Genomic DNA, 22,832 nt, shown 5'->3' on the forward strand with positions numbered 1-22,832 from the left:
ATATGTGATTAAAATTATCAAAACAAGTAGAACAATAGCTCACTTTTTTTCTCTCTAATTTCCTGATTTGTAAGTTAACAAGTAAAAAAAATGTTTTCCTTGTTCCATCAACAGGTTATGTATCAGATTCTACTCTTGTAAGAAGTTCAGTTTTTCTGTTTGAACATAATGAATTTTTATGCTCTTGAAATAACCACTAGAACCACTTTGACAAGTGGGAGTGCCTACACTGATGTTGGAGAGATTGCAGCCATTCTACACAAGTTGTCAAATGGATTTTATTTTTTTTTCGAGCACCACCTGTCAGTATTGTTCATATCAAGTTTATTATCTGTTAAGTAGGATTATAGCAGAGAGACATCCCTTCACGCAAGCTCTGTGTTATTAAGTGTGTCATTATCCAGATGAAGGGAAGGACAGCATCTAATCTGGAGACTTTCACCCTGCAGGCATTAACACAGGCTCAGTGCATTGCTGAGTGCTCTTCTTTTGGCTACTGCAGATTCCTTAACTGTTTTTTTATATGTAACAACCAGAGCAGAGATAAGTGTCTCCTGCTGTTAGGCCTGCTGTGTAAGATGACAGAATTACTGGTCAGTAGATGTTAAAATTAGAGTAATTTTCCCTTTGTCTATCTAGGGAGAAGTAGCAAAATCTCAGTCATTCTGACCAACTTGCTGAAGGTACCTAGAAAGCCAGAGGTCTCCCTTATATTTGAGCCTGGATCACCTGGGAGCCATGCCAAGACTTTTGCCAGATGAAGGGGTGCACAGTTTCAGCAGCCATATGGATTGGACACAAGGCCCACAAATAGGGGAGTCTGCACATTGGGCCTTGAATGTATCATGTAATATTTGACATACAATCAAGGCAAGTATCTCCTGAGAAGTTGGATTTACCGTTCAAGTACAGAAAAATGCCAGTTCACCCTTGTGAGGGCTTCTAAGGAGTTTCACTGGAGAGATGGGGTGAGAAGTTTCTTTAGGTATATGGACATATGGAGGACACTGACACGAATGAATGTTGAAATGATTGGCTTATTTATTATGGAAGATAAATGATGGATTCAACGAATGTCAATGGGCCTCCTTTGAGTTGCCCAGCAAAATAAAACTATAACTTCCCCACATTTTTAAATATTTTATATTTCATCCAGATGAATCTCTGTTTTGTTAACTTTGGCTTTGTCTGAGGTAGAGTGGGTCACAGATTAGATTTTCTATTCCTTGTAACATCAGTGATTTGATTCTTTCATTTGGGAATGAAAAACTGAAGTTCTGTGATCTTCCTGAGGAAGAGAAAACTTGGAGAAAAAAAAGGAAAAAAAAAAGCTTAGAAATAATCATGAAATTCAGCCTGGCATGAACTGTAGGCTGGAGCTCAGCTTCTTGGGCTTCTTTGCTCGGTGGTGGCTTTTAGTCCCTCTCCATTCCCAGCACAATGCAGAAAACAGGAGACCCAGAACCCAAGATTTATTTTTCTGCTTCTACATCAAGAGTGTCTTTGGACTCTGGGGATATGGCACAAACTCTCTTGGTTTCTGGGTTCCCTGCTAGCTTGGAATGTGGGCAGGAAGCCTTGGTTAGACCTGAGGTTCCTTCATAAGGCTTTCATTACTGTTTTGCTGTTGAAAAAGACAAATGAAGTGAGACTTATACTGCAAGCTTAGACAAACACAAAGAAAGGAAAAATTACAATTACCAGTTTGGTCCTATAACATAATAATGTAAGAAACTGTATTGAAAACAATATGAGGCAATGAAGATACTGTAATTAAGGAAATAACTTAATACATACGTATTTAATTAAAACCACCATTTATCTAAGAATATTCACTCTGTTTTGAAATAGTAATTTTAAATCTCTAAAGCTCCAGTTGAACAATATAATTTTCATTTAATGCTAATCTTGGACCTGCACATTGAAGACATTTGGCACAGAGGAAATTAGATTTTAGTGACTTGTATAATGGTTTGTCTCATGGATCCCAAACTGTGAAAAGTAACGTGAAACATGCAAGTCCAGCACATAATTACTCTTATTGCATAATGCTAACTGTAACACTTAGTGCTGTCCGGCTTCTAAAATTACCAGCACTGTTACTTGTAACATCTAGAGATTTAAAAAAAAAATAGACATGGAGAAACCTTGACATGTCAAATTCCTTTTTTATTACCATTTAAATATATTTTCAAAGTTACACTTACTTTGAATAAAGTCATAGTGAATAAGTCTAGTTGCTTTGTGTTTCCTTTGATGTTTTATGCTGCGTATTTATAGATACTGAAAAAAATAGTACAGTAATTAAACATTAAAGCAATCCTGTAATGGTCTTCTCTCTCTCTCTTTTTTTTTTTTCTTTTTTTTTTTTTTTCCCTTAATGAAATACTGGAAAAAAACATACACATTTTACAAAATGCTTCCAAAATCAATGTCCAAATAAGACTTGCCCACGCAAACTAGGAAGATATAGTGATGGAACAATGCTTTCCAGAGTATTTTTAATCAGTCCCAGGAACAGATTGGTGCCTAACATCCTAATTATCTCCTTGTGTTCATTATTTTCCTACTTACGTAGACTTTTTTCTGCTTTTTTTTATAAGTTTGCAAGAATTTGAATAAGGCTTATATATATATTAAAAAAATGTTTTTATAAAAGCTTCTAGAATGAGATGTTTTCTTCTTTCTAAGTCATCAAGTTTGACTTCAGATTTCTTACCAAAAGACTTGATCCACTTATTGAAAAAAATAAGGTATTTCACTGACTTTTCTTTTATGTATCCCCTGTCATTGTCTCAGCTGGGCATTTAAGCTCCTTAGCTCCTTTCCATATAATAGCAAATGATATTTGCCAGCATTACTTTCTGATATTCAGTTTAAGAGATCCTCAGTCATTGTGAAGCTGTGTACCTTCTAGAGGTGTTGTGAGTCCTGCAATTAAGACAATGTTATGTGCAGTTCATTCTTTTATCCTACCCTCTCCTTGTTCTTAGCATGGGAATTTTGAATTAAGTATCATATGACAATCCTCCATGTGTTTATCGTTATCAAGAATATAAATGAAATATAATAATGCTTGTGATTGCAGGGATCCTGGAGAGTCGTTATACCACAGCGTCAGACTAAGAACTAAGAAGTACTTTTCTGCATGTGGGAAACTCACACTGAGATTTCAAATCAGGAATTCCTACTGTGCAGTTGGATAGGAAACCCACCAGATGTAAGGAAAAGACAGGTGGCTTCTGCAGTGTAATTTTAGGATATGGTTAGAGCCTGACCTCAACTGAGTGCTTTTTGGGCAGCTAGTATGCAAGAAGACTTTGATATATTGCAGTAGCATCTAACTCCAATGATTTACTGTCTTGGACTAGGTAACCCCTTCAAGAACTGTCTCCTCCATTTCTAGGAGAGAGCATTACTTTCCTCAAACTGGCAAATAACAAAGATATTTTGGAGCACTATATCCCTCAAACTGATTTATTAGAACAAAACACAGAGTCTTATCCAACAGTGGTTGTAAAATGCACTTGATTTGCTGTAATTTAGACATAATTTGCATGAGAATTAATTCTTTCTCAGAAAGATTATGTATGAAGTAGACATATGAGTTTTAATAATCTGTGTTTTAATAGATCTGAGGTATCCAGGGGGCCTCCTGAACTCTAGAGATTGCTTTTTTTTTGTCCTCTGTTTTGCCAAAAAAAAAAAAATAGAAAATACATCGAAGCTAGAGGCTTTCATCTTGGATTCTACACATACAAAAGATGGGCATTGAAGCTTTATTATAATACAAAACAGATGCTCTGGGCTTACCATATGTCCTTAGGAAACTTGTTTATGTTTAAAGCTGATCATTGGTCTTCTATCAGAAAATACAAACTTGTTTAAAATTGAAATTGTTAAGTAAGAGCTGCTTTTGATAAACTTTCTGTCCTAATGTTCAGGGCTGTTTGATTTGTTTGGCAAATGGTCACCTCTCAAAATTTCAAGTTCCAAATATTAAAATTCATTTTCAATGAGAAAAAAAAAAAGTAAAACAAAATATTTTTGCATTTGTTAAAATTAAATGTTTTAGAAGATCCAATCCACATGAGGGAATTTTAAGCCTGGAATATCTCAACTTCAGCTTTTTGTCCCAAATCAAGATAGAATTTCTTCTCAAACTCAGATATTCTTGTAGCTGGTGATCTGTTTTTACCATGCTCTATTTAATAATGCTCTAACATGAGACTCTCCCCAGGTTACATTGATCATTTCACTGTAGAGATAGCAGCAGATGTTCTAAATTATATATTTTTGGAGGCTATATTTTTTTTCCTGTCAGTTTGGCTTCTGTTTCAAGTGTTTTTTTTTTTTTTTTTTTTTTTTTTTTTTTTTTTCTCACTTCCAGAAGAAAACAACAAACCCAAGTCTACAACATTTTCTTGAACAGAAAAACACCATCCCATTTCAGGACTTCACTGTAGAGTGGGAAAAAGCTCCAATCAATTGAGACTTTCTGCTGAATTTTCATTATATTTTGTGGTAAAAATCCAGCTGCTTTTCATCTGGGAATCAGCTTCCTCTGTCACTGAATGCCAGATAAAACTCTGAGACTTTTTCACACTTCTTCCATACAAAATGGCTAATCCTTACCTGCCTGGTCCTAATTGAGAGTCTGCTTTCTTCTTTCATGTTAAGCCTTTTTTTTTTTTTTTTTTTTTTTTTCACAACTGAGTTATTCAGAAATTTATATTTATACATAAATGATAATGGCATTTATAGCTATATTTCCTTAATTTCTCTCTATAACTTTAGGTGAAGTTTTAACTGTTGAAATACAATAATTTGGAAGTCTATACTGATGAAAGTTTTGCATATGCCTGTATTTGAATGGAATAAATAAGAATTGTTAGAACTGTTAAAAACAAAACAAAACAAAACAAAACAAAACAAACAAACAACAACAACAAAACACTATTTTTCTTATTGAATATATTTTAAAGAAAACATAAATGGTGAGAATGTAAAGCTATTAAAAAAATGTCATCTAAAGACTAGGATGTGGGAAAACACATTTTCTATAAAGAATTAATTTATTTAAATAATTTAAGTAAACCCATGGAACTTAAGTCATGCATAACGCTGGCAGCATAAGACCCATTATATCACTGTTCACCATAACCAGAACAATGCAAGGCCTCAGAGGATTCCTTATTCACTGTACATGTGGAGTGTTTCAGGGGCTGTATTAGGCATGGGGGAGACCGAAACAGCTTCCTGGCAGATTTTCTAACTAGGAAAGCAGCTGTGATAAAATATATATTTTAGTGTTTCATATTCTTCATCAGCCTGATAACTTTCTCAAAATCTTTCATATTCTGTAATTAGTTTTCCCAGGTGCTAGCTAGCAGGCTTACAAGCATTTAGAAGGTCTGAGTGCCTTGCTGTCTTGTCCATCTTAGAAAAGTGTGTTCAGCTAGTGAACTGCCTTGAGAAATCACTTTGAACAACTTTGAAGAGGGACTGTACCTGTGCCTAAGTAAGAGCCTGTAATGCACTGAAATAAAGCTAATCCATTTCAATGAGGTCCATAATGATTTAAGTGTCCAAGCATTAGGGGGCTGTACCAATTTAGGAAACTGGTCTTTTAACTAGATTAGTTATATTGATGTGTTTATCCATTTATTTCTAATTTAACAGGTGTTTCTAAACAGAACTTAGTGATAGGTAACTGCAAAAGACAATATGTCCCAAGAACCACTTCTCCATTTTGAATATTACTCAGGAGGCATGTAACAAGATTTCTATTAACTAGGCTTAAACATTATCAAGGAATTGCCTGTTTATTTCAAATACCATCAAGAATCTCATTTAGATTGTTAGTGAATTCATCACAGATGAAATTCAGACTGTTATTCCTTTGGCTTTTTACATAATCTCTTAAGGATGTTATATTTAAATAATCCCTAGATCAGAAAGAATGCTAGTTTTGGAAAAAACTATAGGAATAGAAACACCTGGTAGGAGAATACTGTTGTAAAGGGGTTCTGATTTGAAAAAGGAAGTCCTGTAAAATAACTTCAAGAGAATTTGATTGATAAAATATTCATTTTTGTTGAAACATAAAATATGATCCAAGTAGAGAGATTTAGCTTTGCAGCACAATAACTTTTCACATGACCCACAGCCAGCCAACACCTCAGCTCTCCTCTGATAATTACTTACATCTCTCTAAACATGAGGGAATTTGTTTTTATTGCTGCTATCCTTGCTAACATCCCCCTCTGTTACAGAGTTGCTAACCATCATTTCCTTTCAAATTGTCAGCCTGATTAATGTAATTAAGTTAAACTCAGGCTGCCACCTACAATTTTAAGTGGCAAAACCATTTTAAAGAGTTTGCACCTTTGTCCCCTCACAGCTGACACATCATTACTTTTCCTGAGAAGTTGTTGTTGGCTTCCCTGCCCAGAGTATTTGTTGGATAAAAAAAGTCTTGTGCTGGAGCTGTGGTAGCTCTGCCATTTTATGCCTTTTGTCTTGCTTTCTTCTTTCTCTTTTTGAGAGAGGTACATGTGAGACTCAAAATGCAGGCAATCTGCAGAGATTAGTGAGTCTGATTTTTTCCTGCTGTCTAAAACATCCTGGCTCATCCAATCAATTGCAAAGAAAGAATATGGCAGGAACATGAGCTGGAAACTCTGAAGGCCAAAGACCTTTGGCAAAATGGCCATAATGAACAGTGGGTGCCCGTAGCCCCTCTCGGTAGTAGAAGACATAGGGACATTGGCTCAATTCCACTTTGTCAGGGAGCTGACCTGCATGCTGTCAACCCAGTTAGAGCAGGAGTGACCTCTGGCATGGAGGCAGTGAGCATCAGCTGCTTCCAATAGAGAATATGGGATTATTGCTTTAATCCTTTTTCTGTTGGGCAATAAACTATATGAATATCATGGTTCTTCATAGCATGGGACACTAGTTGTTCAACAACATGCATGGGAAACTAGTATTTTGTGGACAGAAGTTCTATTAAAGTGATGTGATTTTTGGGTGATGACTCTCTCAGGGAGCTCAGGTGATGGGTAGCTTGCAGTGTTCCCTAGGAGTTCTCTTTCACTGATATTTAACCTATAAAAACACTGTCATTTCCAGCTGTATACTGTGATATAAAATGGTGAAAAATAAGTTTAACAGCCTTCTGCTATATTCTGTTGGCTTCCCATCTGTCAAGTCATTCTTTTATAGTTGAGCTAGCTAGCTTATATTAGTCATTTGGGAGGTACTGCATTGATTTACATTACAGCATGTCATAAACCAGTATGTGATGCATCTAGTGTGCTAATAAAAGCTAATGATACAAGTAGAACAATATAGGGTGGGACAATGCTAATGTTATACCTCTCTGAAAACATATAATTAAATCTTCCTTACGCTTTCTACTGTTGGTGTAGGTTTTGCTCCATAATCTCAAGGTTATATTTACATATAATTTTTTAAATGGTTTAGTATTTTTTAATTCCTCACCACAGAGGAGAATAGTGGTGCATATATATTGTTAAACCAAAGACTGATTTTGCCTACACATAACTTTTCAATTGTTCTAGCCACAAAATATAAAATTTCACATCCATGGAAATCAATGCTGGTTTTCACTACCTGAAAATCTAGTCTTATGTCTTATTGATTTTAGTTTTGAAAAACAAAATGCTGTGCTTTCTCGACAGGCAAATAAGGTAAAGAAGTTGCATCCTGAACATGGAAGAAATTCTTGGTTGCTGTGTGTTGATCCAGCGATGCACAGACACCCTTCATATATTGGGTCTGGCATGAGAGAAACTTAACAGAATTTCAGGTGTCAAGAACAATTACGTGTTAATTAAAATGATATATTTGGTTGTCCCCAAGGTCCTGTATCCTAGTTCTTTCATAACATGCAAAAAAAATATTTAAACTTTTTTTTTTTTTCTCACATATTTCTACAATATAGGAAGTATCTTTTTACTTTTTCAGCAGGTGAAACTCACTCCGTCAATACAATACAAAGGGAAACCTTCTGACTCTCCCTCTACTTACCCACTTTTCCTTGGGCATCTTGTTCTGTGTGCAGAGAGTCTCTGTGGGGAATGATCCACAAAATACATAATCTATGAGTAATTAAAATTACTCTTGGGCTAATACATATGTTATATATTTTTCTTGTAATTAGGTTGATTGTTATTCTTTTTACCCCATAATGGGAAAATACTGGTCTTGCTTCCTCCTAAGGATAACCCAATATTTTTGACCTTACTGAGTTGCACACCCTTTTTTTTTTTTTTCTTTTTCTTTTTCCTCTTAAGGCTTTTATACTTGTAAATGTCAGTATTTTTCTCTTGAGTTTTAGTAAAATCTGCGTCAGCCTTTCCCTCTCTTGTTTTAGATGTGAAAATAGTCAAATATTCTGCTGTGCGTGTTTTCTCCCTCCCTTCCTAAGAATCTCTGTGGAATTCTCCCCCACTGACATTTTGCTTTCTAGCTTATGCTAGAAAGGTTAATAATGAAGAGAATGTGTGATGAGCCTTAGCTAACAGATTTTTCCAGAGAGAATAAATCAGAACAAGCATGTTTCTCTGCTATCTTTTCCACTGAGATTCAAAGCCCTAGTGGATGCTTCAATTACTAATTATAAGTTACACTCAGCCATGAAGGGAACAGAACAACAACAACCACGTGACTTATGTGATAATCACACTTTGCTGCTCCAATGTGAGTTTGGATTGCTGAATACTGATGGACTGTAAAAAAATTTTGGCTTTGGGTCAAAGAAAGGAGAAAAAATTGTAAATGGAAATAAAGGAAAAGAGAAATAAAAAAGAAAAGGATCATTGAATAATGTGAAAGAAATAATAAAGATGTGATAAACTAAGTCTGCTTGATGACATTAGAAGATGAAAAGTAGCTTAAATTTATGGCATAAATGTGTCTTCACTGTTTTTTTGGTTGGTTCTTTGGTTGGTTGGTTGGTTTTTAATGGGCAAAGGGTAGTAAAGGAATGAGAATGGCACAGTAAATTTAGCAGATCGTACTGTCCAGGATTCCTTGATTCTTTTAATCTTATCTCCTAAAACCTCTCTGTCTCATTTCCCTCAATAAAGATTCCTGAATTTCCATCCTAAAGACTCCTGATCCACACCTTTTCTCACCCAACAGTTTTTTTTCCAGTCCTGCACTGCTTCCACCCCATCCTGTCTACTGTCTATTTGATTTGTCACCTACATCTGTTGTGACATACTACCCCTCATTATCTTCAGCCATCTCAATTTTCATCTTCATTCTTTGTCTCTTTCACTTCTAATTCTATGTTCCAGTTATTGCCATCAATCTAAGCCTATAAAATGATTACAGATTAATTTTTTGCTCTCAATTTGCTCTTCTCCTCTCTTCATCCATGGGTCTACTTCCTCTCCAGCTACTATGGGGACTTGGCCTATGTTCCATGTCCTTCACCTCATCTTCCTCTCTTTGGACTCTCATTCACTATTATTATGTACTCCAGTCTAAACTACATCATTTTAAACTCAACCTTGCCCTTCTGAGTTGCCTTTTATGTGCTTTATGTCAGGCACAGCTCTTATATCTATCAAGCTACCTGTTGGTGTAGCTAATAATCTGGGTTGTATCAAGTTCCAGCAGTAGTGTTAATTAGACCTTGATTTATTCACCAGATGTCTGTAATGTTATAAGAAAATGAAGGAAATAAGGAGTAATGTCTATGACTGAAGCTGAGTGTCTGACTGTTTTGAGATCCTCTCAAAACCCTCATGTAAGAAATTGCAAGTAGTAATGCACAACATAACCAGGGACAATGGAAATATTGTTTTAGTTTGGCTGCTTTAAGTGCATTTGAATTTATGCCCTTAAAGGAGTGTGCCCTGATGATCTCTCTGGGAATTTTTTTCTGTATAAAATTTGGTTCTCTTCTGTTGATTCAATGAAATGTAATCTTTTATTGGAAGGCTTGAAAAGAGGAAAGGATGGACCAAGTGAGCTGTAACTAAAGGTAATCAAAATGGCCTAAAATAATGCTGGCAGAAGGTACCACAGCAAAATAAGAAGCAAAAGTTTGATATCACACAGAGGAAAAATATCTTGAAGTGAACAACTGAGAACAAATTACAAGGTTAAATATGGTCAAAACCCACCAAAATAATATCAAATTATATTGGTAAGAGAGACCTCAATTTAGTCTGGTATTAAGGAGAAAACATTCATGAAATATGAAATGCTTGAAAATCTTTATGGAAATCAGTGCTTTACAGAACTGCCTTCTACGGAGCATCTCTCATCTGTGTGTTTACATTAGGAATGAAACTTTTTCTTTTCTTTTTTTTTTTTTTTGGATCAATCATAGATGTAAGAACAACTAGATCAGCAGTTTTGTCACCAGAGAACTGAAGAAAATATTCAAACATGTATTTAGTCTCAGCCTCGATGATATTTGAGGGTAGTTAAAAAGCCTTTTCAGTGAGAAATTTGATGCAATTAACCAGCTTCCGATTCACTGTGTCAGCAAATCACATGTTTGTGCGATGTAGACAAATGCTGACATACAGCTAAGAAAGTTTACTGAGTATACTTTATGGTAGAGTAAACTGAATAGATTAAACATGTTTTGATGCAGAATATGTAAAGTAACCCTGTTGATTTATAAAAGAAAAATAAGCCTCTCATGCATTATCCAAATACCGTAGTCTACCAGATTAACTTGTAGAAATCTAGCAGAAGTGGTTCATTAGTATTATAGGATTCATACTTGCTTTTAGGCATCATTTAAATTCTTTTCTTTTCCTCTCTCTCTTTTTTTTTTTTTTTTTTTTAATTGTAGCATTCCTATTAATTTGATTTGCACACATTATTTATTTATTTATTTTTACACTACAGGGAGGTATATGGTCACTCTTGCTTCCTGAACCAAAAAAGGCATTCTGGTCTGAGCATTAAGCATTGGTTTAGACTTGTCTACGTTAAAAGACCTGTAATACTTTATTAGCATTCTTCATCCTGAACACCTTTCTGCTGAGACTTGGTTGGCAAAATCGTCTTTCTTTGCATTGTGACACTTGCGAATGTTACGACAAGCTAATTAAAAGTGTGAAGTGAATGTATTAATTAAAAGCCATGAACACCTGTATGGATCCTCTCACTCATATCATGTTAAATTGCTTTTGCTTAATGGCAGACCTACTTTGAGATTGAACAGTCCTGTAAAGGGCGCTTATGAAAGCTGCAAAAAAGGAAAAAGAAGAAGAAGGAAGGAGGGAAGGAAGGAGGGAAGGAGGGAAGGAAGGAGGGAGGGAGGATAGGAAGGAAGGAAGGAAGGAAGGAAGGAAGGAAGGAAGGAAGGAAGGAAGGAAGGAAGGAAGGAAGGAAGGAAGGAAGGAAGGAAGGAAGGAAGGAAGGAAGGAAGGAAGGAGTTTCTGGGATTTTGGCTTTGCCTTGGAACTTGACCCAAGCTTATCAGTTTTAAGCACACTTGGGACAAGATAATTTCAAATGAAGGTGACACTTGTGATCTGAGACAGATAGTGAAACACCATGATTTTGAGAGGGTTCTGCTTTGGGACTTAAGATTTAGTAGTGTGTCCAACTCAAAGTCAACACAGCAGGATTTAATGCTGTGTAAATGGAAGCCAAAGACAATACCCTCATGAATCCATGTGATAGATGTGTATGTACTTCCCACAACTTTATTTTCTAGCACCAGAATTTTGCTGTGAAATAACAATAATTTCTAGGAAAAAGAAAAACACTATTGATTTTCAGTTCTCAAGGAAGATTTCTGAAGTATTTTAACATGAGAGAAAGCCTTTACAGGTTTTAAACTAAAGTCTCATTTTTATTTTTTTATTTTTTTATTTGCTCAGGTGAAATAAAATCATGAGCACAGCCCAAACTGGATGGCGTTGACTAGCTTCTAAGACAGATTCTTAAAGGAAGTAGTGAGTAACAAATTAATAATGTTATATATGGAGTGGTAATTTGTGTCGAGAAAATATGTCGAGAATATTAAAAAAGAAGAGGGAGATGTGGGAGTGTGGCCATGGGGGTCGGCAAACCCCGTGTTTGGTGGTAACATCAGACTCTTAACGATGAGGCTATAAGGAATGTAAGAGAGTTTAGAGGGAACAAAGAAGGGTGATTAAGGAGACTCCATGCAGCCTCGGGTTGTTTGTTTTCCGGCAATTAAGGCATGGAAGTTTCTGGGTGTTTGCTGTTGCTGTTACATGCAAAGTTGTTTGACCAATGAAAAGCTGTTTTTGAAAAGAACTGCTGTAGGGAGAAGGGTATGAGGGGAGCCTTTCCTCAAGATAAAAAAAGGCAAAACGATGAAGTTACGTCATCAATAAAGAAGTAGAAAGAAGGAATGAAAAGGAACAGGCTAGCAGAACGGAGACCAGAATGGGAACAGGCACGTTGATCGCCTCATGAAGATAGGTTCGGCCAAACTCAGCAAACCTCTCAAAGAAGCTCGTACAGAAAGTCGCTGGAAACAGGCGCACCGGAGCTGGAGAGAAGCTCAAGCTGAGAGAAGCGGACCCGCGCACACAACTGCCCCTCGCTGGTAAGCAGTTGCGCATTATGGGGAATCATACGTCCTTAGGAACAAAGACTGTCCTGGTAACCTTACAGCTTATTCTCCTTGTTAACAGACAGTTTATGAGCCTGAAACACGGGACCAAACTGATGTCAAGGTGTGGGACGCTGCAACTAAAAACGACAAGGTAGTGGCGGGATTGCTCGGCACCTGGCGAGCAGTCTCTGAGGCCTTAAAGAGCCCTGTGGGACCGCAGTCACAAACGTGTGGTTTGCCAGACAGTGAGGGAGCTGCGGGCTCCTTTACTGATCCGACTGCTACGCCATGGGCCCCTCTGCTGCTACAGCCATCGAAGGCTTTTGCTGTTCCGCCCCCTGGTGACCTGGACGTGCCTTTTGACCCAGGCCCTATTGGCCTTGAAAAGGAGATGGATATGCTTTTCTTCGATCCGGGAAGAACGGGATACATAAGGCCTGAAGACCGAGTTGCTTAACAACTTTAAGCAAGACATATTATCAGTGACAGGACCCGCGGGAACGGGGTTAAGCTGAGGCAGGGGAAATTTAGGCTTGACATCAGGAGGGGGTTCTTCACAGAGAGGGTGGTTGCACATTGGAACAGGCTCCCCAGGGAAGTGGTCACTGCACCGAGCCTGTCTGAATTTAAGAAGAGATTGGACTGTGCACTTAGTCACATGGTCTGAGCTTTTGGGTAGACCTGTGCGGTGTCAAGAGTTGGACTTGATGATCCTTAAGGGTCCCTTCCAACTCAGGATATTCTATGATTCTATGATATTGTTCAAAAGGAATGGAAAATGGAGACTTGTTTGTAATCAAGAAAAGGAATGGAAAATGGAGACTGTAAAGTCATGGAACTTAAAGGACTGTTTGTTACCTTTTCTGATTGTACATATGTATAGGCATACTCGGGTTTCGTATGTAAAAGCAATGTTCTGTGTATTTAGAATGCTTGATGCTCGTGTCTGTGTGTTGGTAGAGCATAGACTCCCTGCGCACCCAGCGTTGTTTACTTGCCTTTTATACGTTTTATAAATATTCCTTTTAAATATTACTAAATTCAGATTGAGCTGAGACTTCATTTATAACACTAATTTATCACACAGAAAGATACACAGGCTCTAGACCAGGGGGAATATATCTGTTGTCACTGGCATTTTGCCTCACTGGGGGCTTGCAAGTGTCGCACTAAGTTCACTTGCAAACTGCTTTGATTTCCACCGCATATTGTGTAAACTAAAGGATTTCACCTGGCAACCGTCAGCTTTACTTAGCAATTGAAAGATGTAGAGAAAACATGCTAAGCATCACAAGAATAACAAAAGGTGTCTATTGTAATATCTGAAAGCTTTTTTTTTTTTTTTTTTTTTTTTTTTTTTTTTTTTTCATAAAGACCGTGTGTTACTTTAGCTGAGTAATGCTTGCCAAAAGTGGAGAGGTGTTTTATGTGTTTCAGTGTAGTTGCAGTTACTTCTCCTCTGTCTTATAACCACAGAGTCTTAGAAGTAAATAACATCTTATGCATTGGAAGTGAAAGCTAGCTGTCTCTTTGTAACAGGGCATCAATCTTTATATCAAGTAACAGTATAATTTTTTAAACGTGCATGATGTGCATCCCCTACTTCCTTCCATCCAGACTCTTCTCAACACCCATCTGTCATTTTAGAAACATCTTATTTTTCTCAGTTTCATATTTAAGAGGTATCTACTTTCTCTTAGTAGAAGACCATGTTCACACTAGCTAAAAGGATGTTGACTTTGTGCCTCTTCATTTATACTAGTACTACTTGAAAATTGTTCCACTTTCCTGGGAACACCCTTATTAAAACTGGATTTATTTATTTATTTATTTATTTATCTATTTTAAATTAGATGCCAATAATTCAGATTTCTTTTTAATCAGGATATATTTTCAGTAAAACAAAATTGCTTGGAGAATTAATTTCAGTTAATCTTTCATCAAAAAACTTAAAAAATGTATTGAAATTTTAGAAAAATAATTTCTCTTGACTTTCCCATTAAAAATCTTTCATTTTTAGTTAGACTGAATTCAGTTCATGATACATACAAACTGGAAAAGAACAGAAGTGTAAGGGAAACATTTTGAAATGACAGAGCAAACTGAGTTAGGATTTGCAGGCATTTCCTTTGTTGTACAGTCTTTCTTTTTCCATATTAAAGAGGAAAGCACTTCTCAGATGTGTTTGCTTCTGTTCTCAATAGTTCACCATCTTGTTTAAAAACTTTACATAGTGTTCATTGATTGTGGCAATGTTTCCTGTGACAAAATTTAGGCATGTTAAATCCTTCTGTCCCCTTAATTCCTCTGTCAGCTAATTGTGGAGATAGAAGGACTTTATTATCAGTGTAATTATAGCAGCACCAGTGAATCATATCAGCAAAATTATACAAAAATAGTTTGAAAGAAGTGGTGCTTTCTGCCGTGCAAAAGAACTAAACAAACTAAATGCTTTTAGAGTTCAAGCAGTCTTCTTCTCGGGGCTGATGTCAAAAGATTTGCCTCATTTCAAGTGTTTTCTTTTTTCTTGTTCTCACTGAAAAGAAAGAAAATAGAGAAGAGCTAAAATGATAAGCTAAAGTGCCTACCTATTGATGTTTCCATTTCCCTGATATGCTAAAAAACAAAGAAAGAAAAAAAAAAGAGAGAGAAAAGAGTCTTGCAGTCTTGTGGCAAGAAGCCTTCCTTCTAAAACTAAGTTATATTAAATTGTTTGAAATGTGACCTTTGGCAAAATGCTTTGGTCTTTCTCATCCTCTTTCCCTTCCCCCTACCCCATTGCTGTTCCTATTTGTAGAGCAGGGCTAATTTAGAGCATCTGCCTCTGAACATTATGAGATTGTTATCATGAACACTGCTGTGTTGGAAAATATTTCTGTGCAAAAGCAGAATCTGTCATTTGTTTGACAGAGACTGTAAGTAGTCTGTGCCAGACCAGACGGTGCTCTCATCAAGCAGCAAGACAGCCGAAACTTAGCAAAACTGGTTTGCTGCAAACATATCTGTAGGGAGTTTAATGAATGACAAACCCAGGAGTTGGTGGGCTGGGGATTGTCACCGACTCTGCACCTCACAGACATTTGCAGGATGTAAGTTATACCTGAGCTGAACAGATAAGGACAGACAGAAGATATCTACGTAGGTTCAAAAAGAACATAAGGAGCAAGGTAGCTGGGTACCAGATCCTACGTGAGTTCCTTGAGGAGGCCTGGACAACAGATCTGCAAAAGCAGCATGATCTGCCTGAATGGCTGCTGGTTATTTCTCACTGTTTTGTGCGAGAAATAAATGAGCCCATCCTCTTTAACAGATGATTTTAGTCATTTATTTATTTATTCTTTGGTGTCATTTTTTACCTAATGAAGACAATCTCCAAGATCAACTGTCTAGAGGCCGATACCATTTGCAAACATTTATCCTTCCCAGAATCAGAAGGAAAAGAAACATGAACTAACTTTTTTTTTTTTTTTTTACAAGTGTATTTTAGAATCTTGTTTGTAATATTCCTGCATTTTAAGGTTCTACAAATAGGCCTGTTATCCATGTGTTTTGTTTTGTTGTTGTTTTTCGTAAAGCAAACTACCGAATGCATTATTGCTATGCTTTTTTTCTCTTTCTGTTCCTAAGCTTTGTGTATTCTTACTGTACATAATCCTTCACACAAGATTTAAAAATTTTGGAGATCTGAGTTCATTTTCACTATGCACTTTTTGGGTGCTGTGATAGCACAACCTGAAATTATTGTGCTCAAAACAGCCCCAAAGCAATCCAATAAAGCAAGTCCAAGTTTTAGTATCACTAAACCCTGTAACCAAATCTTCTAGTGCCTATGGTTATAGTGTAACTTCAGTGTGGATCTGCAAGACTATGATTTGAAAAGTGTAAGCCCTACAGTTCTAAATGTAAAAAAATCACTATTTTTCAATACATAGAATTTTAGGTAGGTGTAAGCCTGTTAGATTTATGCCATGTATTTTTGTTTATTTATTTATTTATTTATTTATTTTTGGTTTGTGTCAGTGTCTCCATTTCATTTATTTTTCACAATTTCCGTCCTGTATCTGTTTGAGATACCACATTTCTGCTAAGTCCAATTATTTGTGTGCATTCCTTTCTCTGCCACAGATCTGTTCTTTGTTTGATCTCTTGCAAGAATATAGACTTTTATTCCTCTTCTATCTGTGAAAAAAAAAAAATATGGTGCCTTAGAACCACAAGACAGTAATTATGTGCATAGTGTACTACTTTCTCTTGTATTTATAGTAGCTATGGTGGTAAATAACATTTTATCTCTCTTTAATTTTCAGGGAGCAGGCACAATGAGACCAGTGTGACCCCTCCAGAGTGACAGCAGATCAGAGGACAGACATCAGTCTTCCTGTGTTTCATTCTAGTGCTCTGCTAACCCAGGGAGTCAATAGCAAACCCACAGATCTTTGATTCATGAGCTAAATGTTTAAGTGCAAAATTCCAATATCTTTGTTCTTGCTGAACAGTATCTCACTGAACTAGGCTATTTCTGAGTAGAAAGCTGGTTGGTATGTGAGATGAATAATTCTGACATGTCTTCCCTCCAAGATCTAAATGTAAGTGAATACATGATTCTACATTTTAATGGTTTAATTTGTGTAAAACTGGAGTAAACTGGCCAAATCCAGTTATATTTCAGTTAGAAAGTTCAGTCAGGAATGCCTGTATGTTTTGTGCTGCAGTGAAATATGAAATGTAAAAATTTCAAAGTGCCAGAAAGCACAAAAATTTTTCTTTTTTGCTTTATTTGTTTTCAGAATGCTCTGTGATGGTGACATTTAAAATACACTGTGCCAGGCCAGAGTATACCACAAGATTTGTCCCTACACCCCATTCCTCAGTATACCTTCTTCACAATCCTTCTTTAAATTTCACATGTACTTCGCAATAATTTCAAGCTTATGTTGATCTGAGATGGGCAAGGCAAGCTAAAGTGATGATGAAGCAGGCAGTCGAAATCACCAGCATGAGAGAATATGAAAACTTTTTCATGCAGAGGTATTCATGTCTCCCAACTCATAGTAGTGAGCAGCAAACCTGAAAATGTGTATTTTGCTTTTCACATAAATTGTACATCTTTGTGCTGCAAAAATAAATGATTGTTTCCATTTAACCCCTTTCACCCAGGTAAACTTTATCGCCTACTGCTAAAATATCAACAGCCAGGCTTTCAAAAAGTTGAAAGCCTGCTGCAAGTCTTTGTTGCCCTAGTTAGTGTTTTCCAGTAACCGTGAACAAAAGGTTAATTGCTAAAATTATTTGCAAAATACTGGCAGTAAATATTTGTGACATCTTATACAGAGCTGCTCTGCAGTGGGATAAAGCTCTTGAATGTAATTAAATGTGACAATAGTGTTAATTTTCACTAATATTCTCCAGCACCTATGTCAAAGAGTGCAAGATCTTCCTGAGTGCCAGCTAGTCTGTCTGTCAAATTTGATAATCGAGTTTCTAGTTTGTCCACAAGTGTTGGATATGAGTTGTTTTATCAACATGTGCCCTCACTTTTTGTGGACAGTGTGTGCTGACATGTGCTCCTTGGGAATGTTTGTGGCTTTGTGCTGGGTGTTGGTTGTGACTGTTTCAACACTCACTGCAAGGAAACTTTGTCCCCACTTTTTACTTATTATCACTGCTAAACTGTCATGTTTCCAATTCTTCCTCAATATCCTATATGCTCTTAGCTTCCTGACTTCTGTGCAATTGTAAAAATAGTCTAAAAGTGAGGTTTCTCTCTTCTCACACTGCCTCCCTCACCCACCTATTTTTAGTGAAAACTACTGAAAGGAGGAAAAGCATTGGGTAAAAATTCATTTTTCAGTTTTCAAAAAAAATCAAGCTTAAATCAAAAGCTTTTTAAAAATTAAAATGGAAGGAAAAAACAATCTGCCTTTGAACAGATGAGTATATTACATTAAAAAAACTTCTTCTGACGTTTTCTGTGGAGTAATTCTATGCTGTCCATTTTGCTTGCTAACATTTTAATTAGATAATCCTACAAATGCTCAATTTTGCTCAAGTATGTATGATTCAAAAGTATTAAAATAGTCTGTAGGACCCTTGGCCTAGCAGTTGGGCAAGCGAATGAAAATTTGTCTCTGTATGTCTGTAGTACATTTTCCTGTCATTGATTTTTTTTCATTCCAGTTCTGAAACATGTCTTGGCTTTTACCTGTCTCCCATACTGTGGGTGAAGCTAGATGGAGTTGGGGAGGAAATGTTTGTTTGGAGGAGATGGCTTTGAGGATAAGAAGATGCATCAGCAAAGTCCCAGCTAGAGCTGATTAGTTTGTTTAACTAGTCTGGAAGAGGAGATAGTTCTGCACTCGGACCACTAAACGTTTACAAGAAGGAGGTGTCTTTTGCTACTCACTGTAGAGATTGCTCCTGTGGTAAGGTCTAGATTACCAGGTTAGAAATATTGAGAAATATCAAAGCAGGAAGTTACCCCCAAATCAGTCTTGCCTAGGAGTGATAATAAAATGAGTAGCTGACCTACTCTGCTTGGATTTGTTCAGAAAACAAAACTGCACTTCAAAACCTAAAAACAGAATATATATAGTAAAAGTATCTTTTGCTTTTCTAGCACATTAACCTGATACCTGATGGTAAAACTGGCTAAACTCTGTTAAAATTACAAAAAAAAAAAAAAAAAAAAGTGATGATAAAATCTGCTGTTAGATCCATGTTTTTTGGATTTTGCTCAATGGCTGTTGTCCACCAAAAGCTACAGAGCAGTGAGTCAAATAAGCAAGTGTTGCTAATTAATATATATATATATATATATATATATATATGAATATGTATCACTGAGTGTATATGTGTGTGTCTGCTTAGTCTCGCTACCTGCTGAAGCTGAGGACACAAAGCCACAGCAGTGTCACATCTATTGTGCCACCAGATTCAGCAACCACTACTAACTGAATGCTTCATGGGTAGGAGAATGTAAAATCTTATTAAAAAGTATCCTTCTGTATGCCAGCCCTGACACATCAGTCTTGCTCAAAGTCAATATTAAATTCCTTTATTAGGAATATTCAGAGTAGGCTAGTAGATTTGCATCTTAGTATAATTCATTCCATATAGTAAAATAAGAATAATTAGAGCTGTAAATCATTTTATTAGTTTCTCTGCACACCAGCCAGTATATGACATATGAATAATGTCTGCTCTACAGAGATTACCTGTGTCTAGGTTTGCTGCTATTTTTGTGCTGCTATACATTTGATTCTTAGTATTATTATTTTATTTATTTATCAATTTTTCTAGCTATTTTGGAAGGTAACCTCTTCTGCTGCTTGCATGTCTTGTGCTACTAACCTAACTAAATCTTATTAGCCATTAGCTATCCCAGTCAGAAGCCTATCTTTTTTAATCTTTTTTTTTTTTTTTTTAAGTACTACAAAAATGTGACACTTTTTTTTGTTGTTTGTTTGTTTGTTTGTTTGTTTTTATGTCTGAGCAAAATATGGACTTAATGATTCTGGGATAAAGGAGTGGGAAGCTTGGACATGCTGTAACTCCTGATTCAGTGCCTCAAACACAGGGAATGAGTCTGCATCTCTGCAGAATCTTGTGTGACCCTATAGATCTTTTCCCTCTTCTGTGGATGACATACGGCTTTTCTTCAGTTGCAACACCACCGATTTATAACATTACAAGCCCAAGGGTTTTTATTCTATCTCTTAGAGAGGTTTCTGAAATTTTGGCAGTGAATAGTCTCATCTTTTGTGTCTGCAAGACACTGTAGCTTGCACTGCTTGCTGCCATGGACCTGGCAGTACAACTGGCAGTAAATGTAATTCTTCTACACTTCTGGTAATTATTTTTCATAGAATGGCCTGGGTTGAAAAGGACCTTAAAGATCATCTAGTTTCAACCCCCCTGCTCTGGACAGGGTTGCCAACCACTAGAGCAGGCTGCCCAGAGCTGCATCCAGCCTGGCCTTGAATGCTTCCAGGGATGGGGCATCCACAACGTCTCTAGGCAACCTGTTCCACTGCCTCACCACCCTCTAAATGAAAAACTCTCCTAACATCTAACTGAAATCTCCCGTCCTAGTTTAAAACCATTCCCCCTTGTCCTATCACTATCAACACATGTAAACAGGTGTTCCCCCTCTGGATTATACACTCCTTTCAAGTACTGGAAGGCCACAATGAGGTCTCCCTAGAGCCTTCTCCAAGCTTAACAAGCCCAGTTTCCTCAACCTTTCTTCATAGGAGAGGTGCTCCAGCCTTTGATCATCTTAGTGGCCCTCCTCTGGACCCGTTCCAAGAGCGCTATATCCTTCTTGTGCTGGGGGCCCCAGGCCTGCATGCAGTATTCCAGGTAGGGTCTCACAAGAGTAGAGGGGGACAATCATCTCCCTCTCCCTGGAGGGACACCACTTGTGACATGCCTTCACCCAGGCATAGAACCGTTGACCACAGCTGTTTGTCTGTGACCAACCAACCAGTTCTTTATTCACCTAGCAGTCCATCCTTCAAATCCATAACTCTCCAATTTAGAGAGAAGAATGTGGTTTAATGGACCATACCAAAGGCTTTGCTCAAGTCCAGGTAGATGATACCTATCGCCCTTCCCTTGTCCACCGGTGCCATCACTCCATCATAGAAGGCCACCGACTGGTTAGGCAAGATCTGCCTTTGGTGAAGCCATGCTGGCTGTCTCATATCACCTCTTTATCTTGTGGATGACTTAACATGTCTTCCATGAGGATCTGCTCCATGATCTTACCGGCCTGTATTTCCCCGGATTTTCCTTTCTCCCTTTCTCAAAAATGGGAGTAATGTTTCCCTTTTTTCAGACATTGGGGACTTTACCCGATAGCCATGATTTTTCAAATATGATGGGAAGTGTCTTGGCAACCACATCAGCCATCTCTCTCAGCACCTTGGGATGTATACCGTCTGGTCCCATGGACTTTTACACATCCAATTTCCTTAGGCAGTCCCAGACTTGTTCCACTGTCACAGTGGGACAGAATCCACTTCTCTCCCTCTTCTCGAGGTTCAGGGTCCTGACAGACATAGGAAACTTGACCACCAGTCTAAGACTAAGGCAAAGCACTTATTGAGTACTTCAGTTTTTTCCATGTCTGAGGAAGCCAATTCTCCTGTCTCATTTATCAGAGGGGAAACACACTCCTTGGCCTGTCTACTCCTGCGTATGTATCTGTAGAACCCCTTTTTGTTATTCCTCACATCCCTTGCCAAGTTCAGCTCGATCTGTGCCTTGGCTTTCCTGATGCCATCTCTACACATCCGGACGACACCCCTCTATTCCTCCCTGGCTACACATCCCTGCTTCCACTTCCTGTACATTTCCCTCTTTTCCCTCAGTTTAAGCTGCAGGCCCTTGCTCAGCCAGACCAGTCACCTGCGTCCTCTGCTCAATTTCTTCGCTGGGGGATGGAGAGCTCTTGTGCTCTCAGAAGGGTGTCCTTAAAGAGATGCCAGCTCTGTTCCATTCCTATGCCCTTAAGAACAGTTTCGCAGGGGATCCCATCCAGTAATTCCTTGAGCAGCAGGAAATTTGCTCTCCTGAAGTTCAGGATCCTGACTGCTTTTTGCCAGACCAATATTCCTCAAGATCACAAACTCCACCAGGGCACGGTCCTTACAGTCCAGGCAGCCTCCAGTCTTAACCTGTCTAATGCTCTCTTCCACATTGGTGAACACCAGGTCTAGTAAGGCTTCACCTCGGGTGGGTCTGTCTATTACCTGGGCCAGGAAGTTATCCTCAGCAGACTCCAGGAATCTCCTGGATTGCCTGGAACCCACTGTGCTGCTACCCCAGCAGATATCTGGGTGGTTGAAATCCCCCATCAGGAATTTCTAGAAAGAGCTTTCTGCCTAGTGGAGACCATGGTGGTTTAGCTAGGTAGATAGCTGGTAGATGAGCTGTTCTCCTGACTGAAGAGAGATGCTCTGCCCTGTCTGAGTATGCCCTGCCCATGCAAACTGCTGCACAAACTGCCGTGCCATGGCCTGTTTGCCCACCCTGGTCGCCATGCTCCCTAGGGGCTGCCTTTGAATGCCAGGAGAGGGGGTGCTGCTGGCTCTGCCTATGCCTCATCAGCCTCCATCTCAAGGGCTGCGGGTCCTGGCGGCTCCCTTGGCTGCATTGAGTGACCTCGATGCCCACCTTGATCCTGCCCTCCACTGCAGAACGTGTCTGCCCTCGGAGCCAATTGTCTCCACAAGAT

General features: G+C 37.9%; 1 long non-coding RNA gene across 1 annotated transcript in view; it reads right to left on the minus strand.

The window, feature by feature from the left end:
* Positions 1-1,017: 1,017 nt before the first annotated feature.
* The window catches only part of LOC137860322 (uncharacterized), a 43,692-nt gene continuing 21,877 nt past the window's right edge, over positions 1,018-22,832 (minus strand). The window contains exons 4-5 of the long non-coding RNA XR_011098833.1: positions 2,208-2,283; positions 1,018-1,624 (exon numbers count right to left, since the gene is read on the minus strand). This is a non-coding gene — a long non-coding RNA (uncharacterized lncRNA). The remainder of the gene's footprint in view (positions 1,625-2,207; positions 2,284-22,832) is intronic.

The sequence above is a fragment of the Anas acuta genome, chromosome 8, assembly GCF_963932015.1.
Source record: "Anas acuta chromosome 8, bAnaAcu1.1, whole genome shotgun sequence".
NCBI classification, from domain to species: Eukaryota; Metazoa; Chordata; class Aves; order Anseriformes; family Anatidae; genus Anas; species Anas acuta.